This window comes from Ictidomys tridecemlineatus, chromosome 9 (genome assembly GCF_052094955.1).
Source record: "Ictidomys tridecemlineatus isolate mIctTri1 chromosome 9, mIctTri1.hap1, whole genome shotgun sequence".
Lineage (NCBI taxonomy): Eukaryota > Metazoa > Chordata > Mammalia > Rodentia > Sciuridae > Ictidomys > Ictidomys tridecemlineatus.
This window is the reverse complement of record NC_135485.1, coordinates 2,714,209-2,732,301: the sequence shown is the minus strand read 5'-3', so window position 1 is coordinate 2,732,301 and position 18,093 is coordinate 2,714,209. Positions and strand designations below refer to the sequence as shown.

The 18,093-nt window shown below is 62.4% G+C and overlaps 1 long non-coding RNA gene across 1 annotated transcript; it reads right to left on the bottom strand.

Annotated features, from left to right (window-relative positions):
* Positions 1 to 11,439: 11,439 nt before the first annotated feature.
* LOC144366580 (uncharacterized) lies at positions 11,440 to 16,696 on the bottom strand. Its single transcript, XR_013425646.1, has 2 exons — positions 15,270 to 16,696; positions 11,440 to 14,665 (listed from the first exon to the last, which is right to left on the bottom strand). It is a non-coding gene; the product is annotated as an uncharacterized LOC144366580 (long non-coding RNA).
* Between the last annotated feature and the right edge of the window lie 1,397 nt (positions 16,697 to 18,093).

Sequence of the window (18,093 nt, the reverse complement as noted above, 5' to 3'; positions counted from 1 at the left end):
CTGTGTGCCGCCCTCCTGGGCACCTCTGTGGCCCCGCGGCTCAGCTCACAGCACTCGCACTTCCTGGGGACACCTCACAGCCGCCCCCCCCCTTTAGCTGTGACCTGCCATTTCCACCTCCTGCCACGGCTCTGCTGGGTCACCCGGGCCCTCTGTGCCAGGACCCGGACCTGGGGCCTCTCAAAGCACCCAGCACTTCCCCACGCCAGGCCTGGTGCCCGATTTCCTCTCCCTCTCGGTACTCGCCCCCAGTCACTGCTAAGGGCTGAGCCCTCGCTGCCGCACACCTTCCTGCCCGCAAGCCCCGGCTGCCTGGGAACCCGTTCTGGCCTGAGCTGCCCCACGGCCTGCTTCTCTGCTGTTGTAAACCAGGCCAGCCCTGCCCCACCCTGCTCTTCTAGACGCCCCTCAAGCCTCACTGCTCTGAGGGTGCACATCGGCCCGCGGATGACTCCAGCCACAAGTGTCACCTCCGTGGTGACAATGTCCCCTGCCACTCTGCCCCAGCCTCAGGTAGCTATCCTCGACTGTGGGCCTCTTCCTCCAGAGTCACTTTTCCTTGCTCCTGCCTGTCCCACCCCCCCACCCTGTGCTGGGTGACCCGCATTAAGGCCTGTGCACTCTGCCCGCCGCGCACTCTGCACACCGTTCCATCATCTTCACCTTCTTCCAACAAAGGCAGCTCAGCATTGATCCGAATCTTGCTTTTCTCACTGGCCGAGCTCATGGGAAGATGCCCACATCAGCGGCTGTCAGGGAAGCGCCCATCAAAGCCGCAGTGGGCCCCCATGCCCCGCTCCTGGACCTGGACGGGCCTCCAGAGGGGACCTGCCAGCAGGGAAGCAGAGGGGAGCCTGGGGTTCGGGACTCGGGACTCAGGGGGACAGCGGCTGCGTGGGATCGCGGGCCACCAGCCTGTGCACGTCTGCCCAGCCCAGAGCTGAGAGTGGGGCAGGCAGACACCTGCACACCCCGGCCACTTTGGCCACCACCACAGCCAAACGCAGGCCGGCCCTTGGACGCACGTGTCGGTGAACTGACCCTGTGCCGCGGAACAGGACTCGGCCCCTGGGAGCCCTGAGGACACTGTGCTGGGCCAGGGGAAGGCAGCCTGCACAGCGCCATCTGCGCGGGGTCCCGGGGGCCACACCTGGAGAGACAGAACAGAGGGGGCACGGGGGCCGGGAGGGAAGATGAGAGGTTCTGGAGAAGGCGGCTGCGGCTGCGCCTCGCGGTCAGGCTTCACGCCACGAGCCGTCGCTCACGATGGCGAGGAAGCAGACTTCATGTCGTGCACGATATACCAGATGCAACGACAGGCTCCGGGAGAGTGTCTACGTGTCCGGGAAAGGGCCGTGAAGAGGGCTGGGACTGGCGGTTTCTTGGCCTGGGCAGTGGCCCTCAGACCCGCTCAGCTCAGACAGAAATGTGATACGATGCAGAAGGGACGGGGCAATCACAACATGGCCTCCAGCTCCAAGGACGGATCCCAACAGACCTGAAACACCCCAGAAGGTCAGGAAACTGGGCACTGAGCATCTGACCAGGGAAGACGGTTTTTAAAAATTGGATGTCAAAATGGCACTAAGCCGGGGGTGTGCAATGGCGTGTGCCTGTTATCCCAGCAGCTTGGGAGACTGAGACAGGAGGATCACAAGTTTAAAGCCAGCCTCAGCCAAAGGGAGGCCCTAAGCAACTCAGTGAGACCCTGTCTCTAAATAGAGTACAAAATAGGGCTAGGGATGTGGCTCAGTGGTTGAGTGCCCCTGGGTTCACCCCCCCCCCAAAAAAAAGGCACTGAATTTATGTTCTCTTGGAGTGAGTCTTACTGGAATTATTTATAGATGAAGTTTGGAAATTTTCCTCAAAATAACCCTCCATTTTGGAGGAGGGGAGAGAAGGGGAAGGTGCCCGGAGAGAATCGGAGCTGGTCTTTTGTGCTGACCCAGAGGACTGTGGCCGAGCTGCATTTCCTTGGGGCTGGGCCCTGAGCCAGGAGAGGTGAGGTGGAAGCCACGGCCACGTGCTCAGGCAGACCCCTGCCCAGAGTCCAGCTCTGTGTGACGACAGTGCTCATGAGAGACTCAGAATGCAAGCCCGACGGACGGAGGCGGCCGGCAGGCACACGGGTCAGGCAGGGCGAGGGCTGATCTTCAGGATGGGTGGTGTCAGGGAGACCTACTGCTTTCTGATTCTGTATGAAATGGAAACTTTTCACGGTGCCAAGTCTAAGACAATAGCCCAGCCCACACACGGTGCAGAACCACCCACGTCACATGGCTCAGGCCCTCAGAGTGTGAGGTGTGAGCTGCGCAGGTGCTGCCCCGGTGCATCCGGCCCGCCTCTCTGGGCCCGTGGGAGATCCCCAGGGAGGGCTCTGGCTGGAGCAGGGTCTGGAACCCAGAGTCCAAGGCTGCTGCTTCGTAGGGCATTTGAGCCAAGTCCCGCTGGTTCCCAGAGCCACCACCTCTGCCAAGAGGGCACGCCCGGCCACACAGGGCACCAGGCTCACGGCTGGGCCTGCATGATCCTCAGCCAGCAGCCAGGTCCCCTCCTGGAGCCCCTTCCCTCGTCACAGGGGCATGCAGGGCCACCTCATGGCAGCCGCCCATACTCTCCAGCGTCCAGGTGCCCTCTTGCCCAGCCCACCCTCCGGGAGGCACAGGCAGCCATGAGGAGGGGTCTGGGAGGGGCTCCTGGAGGGGAGCAGCTACAGAGATTGAAGGGAGCAGCTCACTGCCTGCCCCAGGACAGCCCCCGCAAATGCCCCATGCGTGACCACATGGGCCCCTTTGGGTAGCTCTGTCTGCTCCTCACCCAGTGACCTGTGTCCACTAGACAGTCCAGCTCTGCTCTGCCACACGGACACCCAGGATGCCAGCAAGGCAGAGCCAAGGCCTGGGGACTGTCCAAGGTGCAGCATGGGTGACGACCCCCCATATGGCCTCCTCCTTCCAGCTGAGCCGCCTGCTCATTCAGTGCAGTGCCAACACTGCCCAGTGCAGGGCCAGTCTGCACCAACAGCCTCAGCCTGGCCTCCCGAGTCCTGGATGGGGGGAAGGCAGTGGCTGGGCTCCAGGCCCTGGCAGTGCCACCCACCTTGCCTGCTGTGCCAGCCTGCCCAGCACTCCCTGCCCCCCAGCTTTTGCTGACATCAAGAGGGCACTTGGTACATGGACAGCTGTGAGAGCGAGTCCTGGTCCCCTGCCCTCTGGCAGTGTGGCCTTGGGCCCCTTCCTTGACCTCACGGACCCCAGGTTCCTCGGTCCTAACAGCGGAGGCAAGAGGCCTCCCTCACTGAGCACGACACCAGGAGGGACACAACTCGATGCTGACACACAGTAGGTGCGCAGCAGGCTGCCGTCCCCATGGCCGAGCCTTCCGCGGGGAGCTTCCCCCGGCACACACGTGCATTGCACACCTGCACACAGGAGGAGGGGCAGCAGAGATGGTCCTTGATAGATTTAAAGTCCCAGCAAATAATTCTGAAGCCAGACCCCTGCAGAGGATGCAGCAGGGCAAGGCCCAGCGGGTAGGGGCCTGGGTTCCCCCAAGGGTGGCCGGAACAGGCTGGAGGGGCCTGCTAGGAAGGCACAGCGGAGCCTGGGGCAGCGGCCTGGCTGCTGGACTCTGGGCTGCATGACATGTGGGCAGTTTAAGAAGCTGGACTCAGAGGGCCCTTGGCTCTGCTGGCATCAAGGCTGCAGAATGCATTTAGGGCTGCGACCAGAATTCTGCTGGGTGGCCTCACCAGAGGACTGCCCTGTCCTGCCCCATGACAGGAAGCCCCAGGCCCTGCCTACACCCCTGAGTGTCCTCTTGTCCTGCTGCTGGTGCCCGGGGCCTCTCCTGAGGCTCTCTGGGTGAAGCAGGATGGAGATGCTGGGCCTCCCAAGGGGAGACAGTTGGTGCAAACTTCCCGGCTGCCTCCCCTCGGTGGGAAAAAGCAAGGCACATTCTCCCCTTGACCAGGGCAGTGCTGGGCCCACTGCCCACAGAGCCGCCTGCTCACCACCCAGTGCACCGCCCTCCCCGCTCCTGGCTTCTCGTTCTGCTCCCCCTCTGCTTCCTAGATCACCCCAAACAAGCTTCTGGCACGGAAGCCCTGGTCTCAGGTGGGTCTGCCTCTGGAGATCCCAGCCCAGCGGCCCCTCCTAGCAGGTGACAGTGCCCTCGGGTGCTGGGCGAGCGTGCTGGCACCATGCTGGGAGGCCCTGGGGACAGGGAGAGGACCCAGCAGGGAGCCCTCTGCTGGGGCAGCACCTGCTGCTGGGCCAGGGCTGGGGGCTACTCCTCCTGGAAGCCCACCAGGTCACGCTGCCTGTCCTGTCTCCTATGCCGTGGGCCCCTTCCCTGGGGAAGACTTTCCCCCTGCCCTGGCTTCCCCTTCCTCCCGTCCTGGAGGGCGCCTGCCTGGGAGCCCAGCAGCAGCCTGGTCCTCAGGGCTCCCCAGCCACCTGCGCCTCCAGTCACTTCAGGGGTCTCACTGGCCTGCTCCTCATCTGCTCACAGTGGGGCAGCCCCGGTCGCCTGGTGGTGGCCACAGCTGGGGACGCACTGGGGGCTGTGAATAGGCTCTTTCTGCTGCACACCCTCGGCAGGTGGGTGGGAACATAAGATGGGGACTCTGCAGCTCTTCCCCTCTCCTCTCGCTGCCTGCTGGGCTGCCCTGGGCTGCTGTGGATATCCCCTGCTGGCCACTGCCCACCTCCCTACCTGGCTCCCTCGTGACACTGGCTGGATGAGGGCGAAGGCTAATCTCCGAGGGGCCCTCAGAGTGCCAGTGCAGGCCCAGGGCTGCAAGCGGGGACCCCCTGAGTCTTCACCAACGTGCTCAGTTATAAGAAGAGCCAGGACGAGGGCTGCAGCCGCGAGGGCTCCAGCAGCTCGCAGTGCGCAGGCGCGGGCGGGTTCCATGCATGCGTGAGCGCCTGCTGTGGGCACCTGTTTGCCCACGTTATTATCAGGCTCTGCTGGGGTGCACGTGTGTCCCGTGTGTGCAGTCCCTGTGTTGTGTGCACACTGCACACTGTGCATGTGTGTGTGTGTGTGTGTGTGTGTGTGTGTGTGTCACACAGGGGGCAAGTCGGGAAGGAACAGCTTGCCTCAAGATCCCCCCGCGGGGCGGAGTGCTGCGTGGCCGCGCCCCTGGAAGGCTGCGGGGAGCCCCTGGCCCTGACCTCCCCTGGGAAGCGAAGCTCCGCCCTGGCACAGGTTCCTCCAGGTGATCCTGCCAAGGTGTTGACCTGCTTAACACTTGCTGGACCCCGATTAAAATGCAGCCGGGGGGCTGGGGATGTGGCTCAAGCGGTAGCGCGCTCGCCTAGCATGCGTGCGGCCCGGGTTCGATCCTCAGCACCACATACCAACAAAGATGTTGTGTCCGCCGAGAACTAAGAAAAAATAAATAAATGTTAAAATTCTCTCTCTCTCTCTGTCCCCCCCCACCTCTCACTCTCTCTTTAAAAAAAAAAAAAAAAAAAAAAAAAATGCAGCCGGGAGTGGACAGCAGTTGGTCTGTTTCTAGAGTACGATGCTCTCTGGGAAGCGGGTGGAGAAGGGCCTGGGCACCCAGCTGGCTCAGACCAGCTTCCATGATGGGAGTCTACAGAGACGCTTGGCGTCTGGTTGTCAGGCAGCACCCCCTTTTGGAGGTCTGAGGCAGGTCTGAGTCTGTGTTTCTAGCACATTCTCGGGGATAACTGGGATGGGGAGCAGGGCATGGGGAGCTGGGACCCACGGGTGCAGCTGCCTGTGTTTACCACCCTACCTAGTAAGAGTGACAATCTGCCTGTCATGGGGGAGGGATGGCCTGAGGCTGCCAGGAACCGGAGGGTGCAGAGTCCTCCCTTCTCCCTACCTTCCCTGAGCTGCCCTTGGGGGCTCTCCAGGACCCCTGCCCCCATAATGGTGCTCCATCCTCCCACGGAAGACCTGCAGGGTTGGCCGTGAGCCCCGTGGGTCTGAGCTGACGTCCCGGCACCAGCCTTCCTTGCAGGGCCCGGGGCGGTGTGCCAGCCAGCAAAGTGCCTTGCCACGTGGCCCGCTTCAGTTTCCTGGGCGGTTCTGCACACTGTGGCCCTCCTGGTGGCACGCTGCCTGGAGGCTCAGCTCAACATGACCTTTCTGGGGCAGAAGAATGGAGAACAGAGCCCCCTGGGAGCACCTGCAGCCCAGCCTGGGCTGTGGGGGTGCAGGGCCCTGGACTGTGCAGCCGGCCAGCGTTGGTCCTGCAGTCGAGCCAGGCTCCCGGCAGCCTCAGCTAGGCCTGCTCTGGGCCTCCACAGCCATGGGCCTCGCCCAGCCAGGCCCAGAGGACCATAGCCGAGCTGCATTTCCTTGGGAGCTGGGCCTGGAGCCCAGGAGAGGTGAGGTGGAAGCCACGGCCACGTGCTCAGGAAACAGGATGGAGCCAGTGAGCTGGCCTCATGGATGCACCAGGTCACCCTCTCCTTCCCAGGCCTGTCCCCCGCGACGTGTGTGAGTGAGCTCTTCTTCTAGTCCGCGGGAGGTCAGGAAGCCAGGACAGAAGATAACCCTCTGGACCCCTCCCCCAAACATGTGGCCTGCATTAGCCTCCCTGGGCCAGGGTCGGGCGGGGCTCATGGAGGTGTGCCAGAGTGGACAGTGGCCCCTCCAAAGGCATGCCCACCGGAAGGTCCACTGACACGTAGTCTGGATTCAGGTTTTGCAGGTGTAGCTGTTAGGTGAGGTCAGAGTGGACAACGTGGCCCCAGTCCAGGACGATGGGCATCCTCAGTAGGAGAGGAGCCCCACACCCTGGGGAGGCCCAGGGGGAGATGAGGCTGCCGCAGTGGAGGGACCAGGGACAGCCAGCACAGGTGAAGGAAGGCGCGGAGACTTCCTCAGAGGCCTGGCGGGAGGTGCCCTGCCCACACCTGCCGTTGGCTCGGGGCCTAGACTGCAGGAGAGCATGCTTCACTGATAGACGCTTCCCTGGTGGTGCCATTGTAGGACCACGGGACCCCACGCAGAGAGGAAGGGACCTACCCACGACACCTGCACCACTCCAAGCCCATCCCTCATCGCTCGCCTGAACTCCCAAGACCCACCCTCCAGCAGGGAAGGGAGAGACGGCCGTGGGTCATGGCGTGGGCCTCGGAGCCTGACGTGGACAGGTCCCTGCCATGGCATGGCCCCAACTGACCCTGGCAGGACCTCTGTGGGTCTCAGGCTCCTCATCTGTAAAACAGGGCCAGGGAAGGCTGTTGTGCTGGACCAGCGACGCCCTCCACGTGACTGTCACCTGCCGTTCCCTCCAGTAAAGGCCTGTTGGTGAAGCCCTCAACCTGTCCCTGGCTAAGAGGCACTGCCAGCCAGGGGCACTGTCATTGTCACAACTGGCTATTGTCACCAGAGCTGTAACAGGATGCCTCATGAGACTTGAGACTCTCCCTGTCCCTTGCCATCTCAGCCAAAGACCCAAAGGCTCACAGCAAAACACCAGGTGCCCTATCTGCACCTGCCAGAGCAGGGCGGCCCACCTGGACGGGTCAGGTAAGGGGCATGGCGTGAAGCTGTCACCACAGCCTGGGCTCAGCACCCAGCTGCAGTCTCCTAGGGTTTCAAGACACAGACGGCGATTGAGTTAGAGCCCTGGTTCCAGGCCAGGAAGCCCGGCAGACGAGCCACCTCCTGGCCTCAGGGCCTGAGGGCTACTGAGAGGATGAGTGGCACCCGGTGGCACACTGGCTAGAGTGATTGGCCAGCCAGGTCCAGCTGGGGTGCTGGCCAGAGCACCTGCATGGGCCTGTTCCCTTCCTGGGGTGTGGGCTTCCAGGAGAGCTGGGCTGCACGTCTCCATTCGCCCTCCATCATTCAACAGATATTCCTGGCCACTCCCCCACCCGTCCCAGACCTGTCCTGGGAGCTGGGGACACGATTTGATCAGCCATCCCTGTCTGCGTGGGGTCCCCGTCTGCAGGGTGCTTTCATTTAGTGGGTGACACAAAGAGAGTAAGACCCATGAGGCAGATGGTGACAAAGTCGTGGGGGGAGGCGGAGCAAGAAGAAGAAAATGAAATGTCAGGGGTGGGCTGTCACAACTTGAGGCTCCATGCCTGTCTGCAGGGCGGCCTTTTCCCAAAGGCCACATCTGGGGAGGAGGTCCAGGCAGGAGTGGGATGCAGTATAGCTGGAGGGCCAAAGCCAGGGAGGGGACGGTGTGGTGTCCTCGGCCCTGGAGGCCACAGGCAGGTGATGGGCTCTTCCCGGGGGTGGGAACTTGGCGGTGTGGACCAGCACCATGACAAGATCCAACTCAGAATCTGCCGGTCCCTCCAGGGCTGTTGGCAGGGCCAGAGGGCCCCACAGCCTCCTGGCAAGGTGGCTGCAGCTCGGAGAGGTGGAGAGTCGCCGTGGACCTCTGTATGCACTTAGCACACAGGAAGCCCAGTGGTTTCCTGAAGGTCCAGACACAGGTCCAGGAGAAAGGGGCCGGCAGGACCCAAGGTGCAGCAGAGCAGAGTGCAGCCACACGTTTGTGCTGGGGAAGACGGGGGTGGGTTCAGGGAAGGGGGGGTGGGTTGGGGAAGGTGGAGAGTGGTTGGGGAAGGTGGGGGTGGCTGTGGAAGATGGGGGTGGGTTCGGGGAAGATGGGGAGTGGGTTTGGGGAAGACAGAGGTGGCTGTGGAAGATGGGGAGTGGGCTGGGGAAGACGGGGGTGGGTTCAGGGAACAGGGGGGTGGGCTGGGGAAGATGGGAGCCCAGGTGAGGCCCACTGGTCTGGGATGGCTTTGCCTGGGGTGCCTGGTGCATTACCGAGGCAGCTGGACTAGGATCCGGGGACCCTGGAGCGAGATCTGGAGAAAGACATGGGACAGGAATCGAAGATCGGACCTGCATGCCTGTGCAGAAGGAGGTCATGGGGGAGAGAAGGAGCCTGGGCAGGGCAGCCAGTCCATGGGGCAGCCCCAGGGCTGCAGCAGACAGAGCTGGGGGAGCAGGGACGAACGCCTCTGGGCTTAGCAGCTAGGGTCTGGCACCTGGATTGGGCAGCGGCCACGGGGCAGCCAAGCCTGACTGGAGAGTTCCGGAGACAGTGACAGAGAACCAGTGCATGAGGCTCGAGGGGAAGGAGAGCAGGGGACACCCACTGGAGCAGAAGCTGGGGCAGAACAGACTTGAGGACAGATGGAAGGACCCGGAAGAGAAGGAGAAGTTCATGACGTGGGACATGCCTCTTCCTCAGGAGGGTGGAGGGCAGCCTGTGTGCAGGACTTTCTGGGGTCAGACACGGGTCCTCTTGGAGGGGGCCTTGGGGAGGGCCACCTAGAAGGGCCAGGCGAGGGCAGACTGCCAGACATGGGGAACGGGGGCTCCTGCCCAGAGGGCCAGCCCAGGACGTCCACCCCAGGCACTGCTCCTGCCGTCCAGGGCTGGGTCCTGAGTCACCCAGAGCACCCAGGCAGGGCCAGGACCAGGGAACCACCTCATCCCCACCACCTGGGGATGCTCCAGCCCGGCTGGGCCAGAGAGGTGCCCTGAGGGCCGGGGTTTCCAAGTGTCATTGGCCAGGTTGGACTTGGGACCTGAGAGGAGCAGGTGGGGGCGGGGCTTGGTTGTACCTGACATTGCTGGCAAAGTTCTGAGATGGGCCAGAGACGCCCTGAGGGTTGGGCCAGGTGGACTCCCGCGACGGTGTGCCGCCCACACGCCCCCGGCCAGCCTTTCTGCAGACCACCAGGGGAGGTGACCCTGGACTCTGAGCACAGGAGCAGGCACAGGATGCTCCTAGGCAGCATTTGAGGTGAGCCCTGGTAAGTGGCAAGGGTCTGCCCAGGGATGAGGGCAGGCGTCCAGCAGATAGGTGGGTGGGAGTGCAGGGCTGGCCCCAGCAGGGACGGGCCAGGCCAGAGGGTGCAGCACCAGGCACAGGCGCGGGTGGCCTTTGAGGCCTCCAGGGTGGGAGGTCCTGGGCCCTGACGCCTTCGGTCCGTTCTTGGGCTCCGCCTTGTTGGGGGGTTTCTGGGCAGTGCTGGCCCAGGCATGAGCGGCGGCCCTTTGAGAGCCTGGGGCCTGGGCCTGCGTCTGCTGGCACCCTGTAGCCTGCTCCCTGCCGGGGGAATAATTACTGCTGCTGTCAGGCAGCTTCTCACCAGCCTGAAGTCACTTAAAAATAACTTGTGCAGAGTGACTCACCTGCTCTGCCTGCCGCCCGGGAGCGGCCCAACAGCATCGTGCTCCGAGGTGGGCAGGGTCTTCCCACAGTGGGAGCTCACTGGGTACAACCTCTCTCTGGTGCACCAGCCTCCACCCACACGTGCCCGCGTCTGTCCACACCCTGCCCTTCGTCCCGCGCTGGAGTGGGGCCGTGTGGCTGGCCACAGCTCTGCATGTGCAGGGACCCCTTCTGAGTCAGACCGCAGTGTCCCACAGCTCCGTGATGCAGTCAGAGCAGGGTCCCAGACAGGTGCAGGAGAGAGCCCAGGCTGACGGCACAGCAGGGGACCTGGAGTCTGGGCCAGTTTTCCCCGTGATGTGACAGGGGCCTGCGGTGGGTGATTTGTGAAGAAGAGGACCCGATGTGGCTCAGGTTCCAGGCTGGAGGTCTGCCACGGCCACAGGGAGCAGGGTGCCTGTCTGTAGTGGGTACCGGCCAGGCCTGCAGCCGCTGCGCCTGAGAGAGAGGAGACCCGAGGTGTCACAGAGGCTCAGGGGACCAGGCCCCACAGAGCCTGGGCAGAGGCCTCTCAGAGAGCCACCGGGGGTGACACAGCACCCCCGCCCGAGGGCAGAGCATCGCCACCCAGCGGACAGCCCTGATGGAGCTCTTCTTGCCAAGCTCCGTGCTGCCGGGGCCCAGGAATGGGAATGTGCCCCCCAGGCCTGCCCTGCCCTCCGTCTGCCTGGCTTCCCAGCCCCCAGCTGGAGAAGAGCTCTGCCCTGGGCTCGTCCCCCAAGGCCCACCCACACCTGACGTCAGTGTTCAGAGGAGACTTTGGGCTGCAGGGTGGGGGCTGGAGTCTGTTGGGACTACGGGGCCTGTGGAGCCCGAGGTCTGGGGCCCGAGAGGAGGCTGAACAGGGGCCCCATACTGACATCGGAAAGCCCGACGCCCAGCAGGATGCGTGTGGAGCTGCAGCCCCTGAGTGGTGACCAGCAGAGATGGGGGTCCACCTAGAACCCACGGTGGAAGGACAGGACCCAGGCTCTCCCTGCCATGATGGAACAGACAGAAGGGCCCTCTCAGAGCCCCCATCCCCTCTCAGAGCACCCACCCCGTGCCCTCTCAGAGCCCCCATCCCCTCACAGGGCCCCCCAGGCCCTCACAGAGTCCCCTGGGCCCTCACAGGGCCCCCTGTGCCCTCCCACGGCCCCCTGTGCCCTCTCAGAGCCCCCGTGCCCCCGAGCTCCCGTGCCTGCCCTCCACCCTGGCCCCAGGCCTCTAGCACCGTGAGGAGTGAGTTGTACTGAGGCTGTATTTTCTATTCCTGTTTTATAAAATGTGTTCTTTTTAGTCACACATGACAATAAACTGTGTCTTGACGTATTAGACACACATGGAGCGTGACCCCCTTCTTGTGCTGTGCATGGTGTGCAGGCTCACTGTTTGGGGGTCCATACGTGGTCATCGCAAGTGATGTCCAGGTCATTCTACTGTCCACCTACCCGCCATCCAGTGTGGTGAACCTCCACTCCTCCCGCCCCCACCCACTGTGTCACATCCGCTTATCAGAGAGAACATGTGGGCCTTGTTTTGTGGGGGTCGACTTATTTCACTTGGCGCGACAGTCTCCAGTTCCACCCATTTACAGGCAAAAGCCGTCATGTCATTCTTCTTTAAGGCTGATGCTCCATGTGTATGTGGGCCACAGGTTCTTATCCATTCATCTGTTGAAGGACACCTGGGCTGGCTCCAGAGCTCAGCTGTGGTGACTTGAGCCGCTGAGAACATTGATGTGGCTGTGTCTCTGTAGTGTGCTGACTTTAAGTCCTTTGGGGAGTGGGATAGCTGGGTCAAATGGTGGTTCTGTTCCAAATTTTCTGAGGAATTTCCACACAGCTTTCCAGAGTGGTCTCACCAACCTGCAGTGCCACAGCAGCGTGTGAGTGTGCCTTCCCACAGCCTCACCAACACCCACAGTCACTGGGTTCTGGGTGACTGCCGTTCTGACAGGAGTGAGACGAGATCGCAGGGTACTTCTGGTTTGCATTTCTCTAATCGCTAGAGAGGATGGGCACTTCTCATGTGTTTGTGGACTGATCCTATTTCTTCTTCCGTGAAGTGCCTGCTCAGTTCCTTTGCCCACCCACTGCCTGGGCTCTTTGTTTCTTGGTGTTGAGTTTTGGGTTCTCGGTATCCGGAGATGGCTGCGCTAGCTGAGGTGCAGGTGGATGCTCTAGCTGAGGTGCAGGAGCACCGTGGTATTTTTGGTGGCAGCTCCAGAGACCAACACAGGGGACCTACCAGATTTTGTTCTCAAGTCCAGGACTGAAGGGCAGAGTTTCCTCTAGACCCTGGGCGGCCACCATGGAGTCTCGGTGGGTCCCCACGCCCTCTGAGCTGGGGCCACCCACCAACACGTCAGTGAACGGTAGGAGAGGTCTCAGATGCCCAGGCGAGCTTTGCCCTACACGCCATCGGCCTTCAGAATGTTGGAAGGTGTTGGCCACGTCACAGTGTTGCAGAGTAGTGCCACCTCATGTCTAGTTCAGGCTGCTGGCTTCCTGGGTGAAGGACACGGGGAGACCAGCTCCGGGGTGCACTCCTGCCGCGGCCGGGGGCCTTGCCCGGTCCACGCTCAGCCGTTGTGACAGCCCTTTGCCCTCACTGTCTTGAGGTTCACATGATGGCTCCAGCGAGGGGGAGACCAGGGCCCAGGTGGGCCTTTCTGTCCCTCAGCCAACGTCACCCGGGCATGAGCACTGGGGATTCTCAGGTCCCTTTAGCCCCAGCCAGGGGAGGACCAGGCCACCTAACACGTAAACCACAGGCACGAGAGGTGGCCATGCACCCACCACCCTGAACAGCAGTGGCAAAGGTCATGCATAACAAGACCCGGGACTGGTCCGTCGGGACCCCAGCACTGTCCAGGAAGTGATGGGCACATGCCAGGGAGCTCTCTGGCAGCAGCGTGTGCTGGGCGGGTGCTGGGGCCAGGGCAAGAGGCAGTGACAGTCTTCGGACAGCCCTGGGCTCTCCGAGCCTCAGACCCCCCCCCCACCCCCGTAAGAGAGGGCTGGACACGCTGTCCTGGGGGTCAGGACATGAACTCTAATAAGATAGGGTCTCAGAGTTGCACCCAGCATTCAGGACAGATGGTGGCTCTTCCCCAGAGCCACCTCCATCAGCCTAGAACTCGGTGGAAGTGGCGTGGTCTCTGGGCGCACCTTGTGCCCTGTGTGGTGACTAATGAAACCACATGCTGAGCAGACAGAGCCTTGCTGGCTGGACCCAGCGGGACTGAGCGCGTGCAGCCGCATCCCCACAGTTCTGGCTGGACACAAGGCTTAGTGGTAGGACCAGGTGCCAGGGCTCCTGTGTTACCAAGCGTAGCCTGACCCATGCTGACCAACACACACCTCCCGTCACGCTGCTCAGAGCTGAGGTTTCCTCTTGGGTCAGCTCAGAGGAAGTCACCGCAGTCCAGGGCCCTCTCGCCCTTCCTGGGCAGGATCCAGAGTCCACACGAGGCAGGCGGGCATCAGAAACGGGAGCCCCTGGTGCGCTTCTCCTCACCAGCCACAGGTGATGACAGCGACCACCTTGTGGAGTGGTGGAACTCAGGTGGAGGAGGCCACAGCTGGGCAGGGAGGCAGCGGTCCTGGGACCCAGCCTGAGCCCCCGCTGCGCCCGGGAGCACAGGTCACCCAGCCAGCCTCGCTGGGCAGTGGGAGCAGCAGTGCCCCCATGGGAGTCTGGGTGGTGCAGCATCATGGTGGGCATCCAGTGTGGCATAGAGAAGGGGGCATCATAGCATAGTTCAGCTCAACGAGGAAACCGAGGCACAGAGGGATGCTGTAACGTCCCAGCGTCACCCAGCTAGTAAGTGGCAGAGCCCAGAGTCACACTCAGGCCCTTTGGGCTCTGGGGCCTCTGTGCCCTGTGCCCAGATGCAGCAGGGGGAGGTGAGGAAACTCGCCTGTGGGGCCGGGACCTGGAAGGGCTCAAACCTGCTCCTTCCTCCTTCTTCCAGCCCGTGAGTCCCCAGGAGGCATCCCAGTGGGTGACTGTGGGGACAGAGTAAGCGCCTGCCCAGTGTGTCCCATGGGCTGTGTGGGGTCAGCACTGGGCTGTAGGTGCAGTGCCCACCCCAGGAAGTGATGTCAGGAAGGCGCCTGTCCCCGATGCCAACCAGGGCTGCCCACCCGTGAGCCCAGGCTCTTGACCACGCCGCACCGTGGGCTCCTACCCCGTGTAGGCACCGTACCTGCACGCCAGGCTCGGAGCTGCCCTGGTCCAGGCTGGGATTGCATGATCTGCCTGTGCCCCAAAGACGCCCACTGCTCCTCCAGCCTGGGCAGCTGTCCGACCGCCTGACTCACTGGGCCGGCCGTCTCTACTAGTCTACTGGGCACCATTCACACAAGCAGAGCATTTTAGCTGGGTGCGGTGGTCGCACCTGTTGTCCCAGAGGCTCAGGAGGCTGAGGCAGGAGGATTGCAAGTTCAAGTCCAGCTCAGCAACTTAGAGAGGCACTTTCTATAAATAAGTAAAAATAAAAAGGGCCAGGATGTGGCTCAGTGGTTGGGCACCCCGGGTTCAATCCCTGGTACAAAAAAAAAAAGAGCAAAGAGCAAAGCCTCTCACCCAGCCCCAGCCCCCCACCCCAGCTCCTCTCCATTCTTCCATGTTTGGAGTCTTGATTCCCCACCTCCTGCTCCTCTCAAACCCCCCAGATCTGTCTTCACTCATGTTCACAGTCAGTCGGGTCCAAGCTGCCACGCTGGTCCCCGGCTCTCCACCCTCCCCTCTTCTCTCTGCAGCCCCAGAACAACACTTTGTCACTCTGCACAGAGCCCTCCAAGGAGGTCCTATGTTGCTCAGATTCGAGTCCCACTGCAGCCCACAACGCCCTGCTGGGTGGCCTCTGTTCCCTCCTCCTCTGTGCACACCTCCTGCTCCTCCTTGACAGCCTGCTTCCACCCCAGGACCTTAGTCCGTGCTCTTTTTTCCATCCTGGGTGTCCTCACAGCTCACACATCATTTCCTTTGGTTCTCAGCTCCAGAGACCTTTCCCAGGGACGGGACCTCTCTGTCCCCAAATACAAGATGGTGACTGTGCCTCCCACACTCTCCCTCTCACCTGTGCCCCGCATCTGCCTCTCCTCAGCCCTTGGCGCCGCTGGGCACACCCCTCGGGTTTGTTGTGAGTCCCTCTGGTTGGGACAGGAGCCAGGCTGTGGGTACTGGTGCCCTGATCTCCTGTCATCCCCGTGCTGGGGACAGCCGGGTTCGGTGCACCTCTGGACAGCTGCAGGAGGAACCTGCCCGCAGGTCCTATTGAACGCTCCTGAGGTCTCTTCCATGCCACATGCCACCACAAGCCGGGGCACAAACAAACTCAGTGACATTTCATTTCATGTTTGAAATTTGCATCAAGGATAAATCTCCAGGGTTACAAAAAGATCAGTGAAATTCACTCTCAAGGACCCAGATTAAATTCAAATAGAAAAGCACTATTTATCCAACCCAGGAAAACATTTATATAAATGTGCTTATATAATACCTTCAAATGCCAAGAAAAGCTGCTTGTGCGGCCACTCGCACTCCTCACGGGAACACAGCATATGCTAAAGCCGCTCAAAGCCGCTCTGAGCCCCCGCCTCGCGGCTCCCGTCAAACCCGCAGGCTCCGGGGAAAGGCGCCCCTTCTCTGTTTGACCTGAGATGAAGCCATCAGGGTGCGGAGCCCCGTCTCCACCGTCTCTTTCTCTTGTTCCTCTCAAACTGGTGAGGACTTGCAGGCCGTGGGGGAGGCGCAGGTCCCCGGGGCAGGCGGATCAGCCAGGCAGGGCGCCCCTGCGTGGGGTCCAGGGAGGTCCGTCCCTGCCTGCAGCTCAGCTCCCCCGATGGCTTCCACGGAAGCTTGGTTCTCTAGGTTCGTGTGAGGGACAATTCACTCCTCCAGGAAGAAGAAGGCTAACCCAAGGGACGTTCTCGGGAGCCCACGTCTGAATGGGGAGGGGGATTCACGGGGGAGAGAGCCTGTGAGTTTTAGAACGACGAAGCAGGTGGTCCTCCCTTTCTCTGGGGTTAGTGAGGTGGCTGACAAAGAAGTCAAGGAATCCTCGATACCTGAAGGTGGTTAACACACACACTGTGGGCGACACCAGCACGGCCCGCCGCGGGCTTTATCTGGGGGTGTTCTCACAAGCAGGACCCTCCTGCCCCCCCACTCCTCGGACCCCGCTCCAGCCGGCCCCGGGCACGGCCTCCCGGGTGCTCCTGTGGAAACGGGCGCGTACGCCAGGAAAGATGGGGACCGCTCATCCTGAAAACGCCGTGGTGATGTGACACACGCTCTGTCGGCCATCAGCTGGTGGGCAGTCTCAGGGTCCAGTGGCACTAACAGGAGCAGAGGGTCTGGAGCGGGGGCCACTGTGCCTGCCGCGTCCCGGGGTCGCCCGCAGAGCCCTGGCCACGTTAGCCGGTTCTGGTCCCTTTGGTGGCCTGGACCTTGGCAGATTGGGCTGGCTAATTAGCGGTGGTCACTATGGAAGGCACGTCTGAAGCTGGAGGAACCAAGCCCTTTTCACCAAAAGAACAGGCTGGGGGCCATGGCTGCCTGGGGACCGTGCAGGCCAACCTGGGCACAGGGGCTGGGGGCCATGGCTGCCTGGGGACCTTGCAGGCCAACCTGGGCACAGGGGCTGGGGGCCATGACTGCCTGGGGACCTTGCAGGCCAACCTGGGCACAGGTGCTGGGGGCCATGGCTGCCTGGGGACCGTGCAGGCCAACCTGGGCACAGGGGCTGGGGGCCATGGCTGCCTGGGGACCGTGCAGGCCAACCTGGGCACAGGGGCTGGGGGCCATGGCTGCCTGGGGACCGTACAGGCCAACCTGGGCACAGGGAGTGGGAGAACGGAGACAGAGCCAGGGCCACCCAGAGCTTCGTGGGGTGAGGCTACCGGGTCATCACAAGTCAGGGCTCCGTGGGCCGCCTGGGCCAGCACAAGGCCCAGCTGGGGTGACAAGCAGGCGCCCCTCGCAGGGCTGGCTGTTGGCCTGGCTGTCAGTGGAGGCCTGAGCCAGGGCCCTTCCACAGAGCGCTGTCACCTGGTGACGATGGAGTCCTGAGCAGCAGGACGTGGCAGGGACGTGGCTGAGGTGGACCAAGCACTCTCAGAGGCGGGGAAGGGAGGTTTCCAAGGTGAAATGAGAGGGTTGCATAAGACACTCATGTCCTCGTCCTCATCTCGTCCTCGTCATCGTCCTTGTCCTTGTCCAGACCCAGGTTGGGCAGACAGCTGAGGGCCCGTGTCCTCAGAGGGTGCTGTGGCTGCCTTGCGACCCTTGCTGTCACACGTCATGGGCGTGTCCCTGCTCTGTCTGAGTTCTGGCGACTCGCACACGCGCTCCTGCCACTCGGGTCGGTGCCGGGGCTCCTGGAGGGAACGTCCAGGGTCAGCTGGGAGGGTCGGCACCCTGGGAGGAAGCTTCTCAGCCCCCTCTGGCTGGCCTGGGGGCCCAGGGGCCCTGCCTGGGTCCACAGAGGAGAGTGAAGGCGTGCGGCCTGGCTGGCCGAGCCAGAGTGCAGGGGGAGGCACCGTCACTGCAGCACGGTCCCTGGCAGCGGTCAGGGCAGGCTGATCCACCTCTGCCTCTCAGCCTGGGGACAGCTGTCAGTGACTAGTCCCAGGTCGAGTCACAGGGAGGAGCCTCTGCCCAAGCTGCCTGCCCACCTGGTCAACTGCTGGGGAGTGACCGCAGGAACCCATTTTCTTGAAGCTCTGGAGGCTGTAGTTTCAGACCCAGGTGTGGCAGGGCAGACTTCTGTCTCCATGGGGTGTGGACAGCAATGCCTCCATGTCCTTGCACAGTTGTCTCTGCCTGTGTCTGTGTCCTGATCTCCTTTTACAAGGACACTGGTCAGTTTGGATGAGGCTTCACCCCAGTGGCCTTATTTT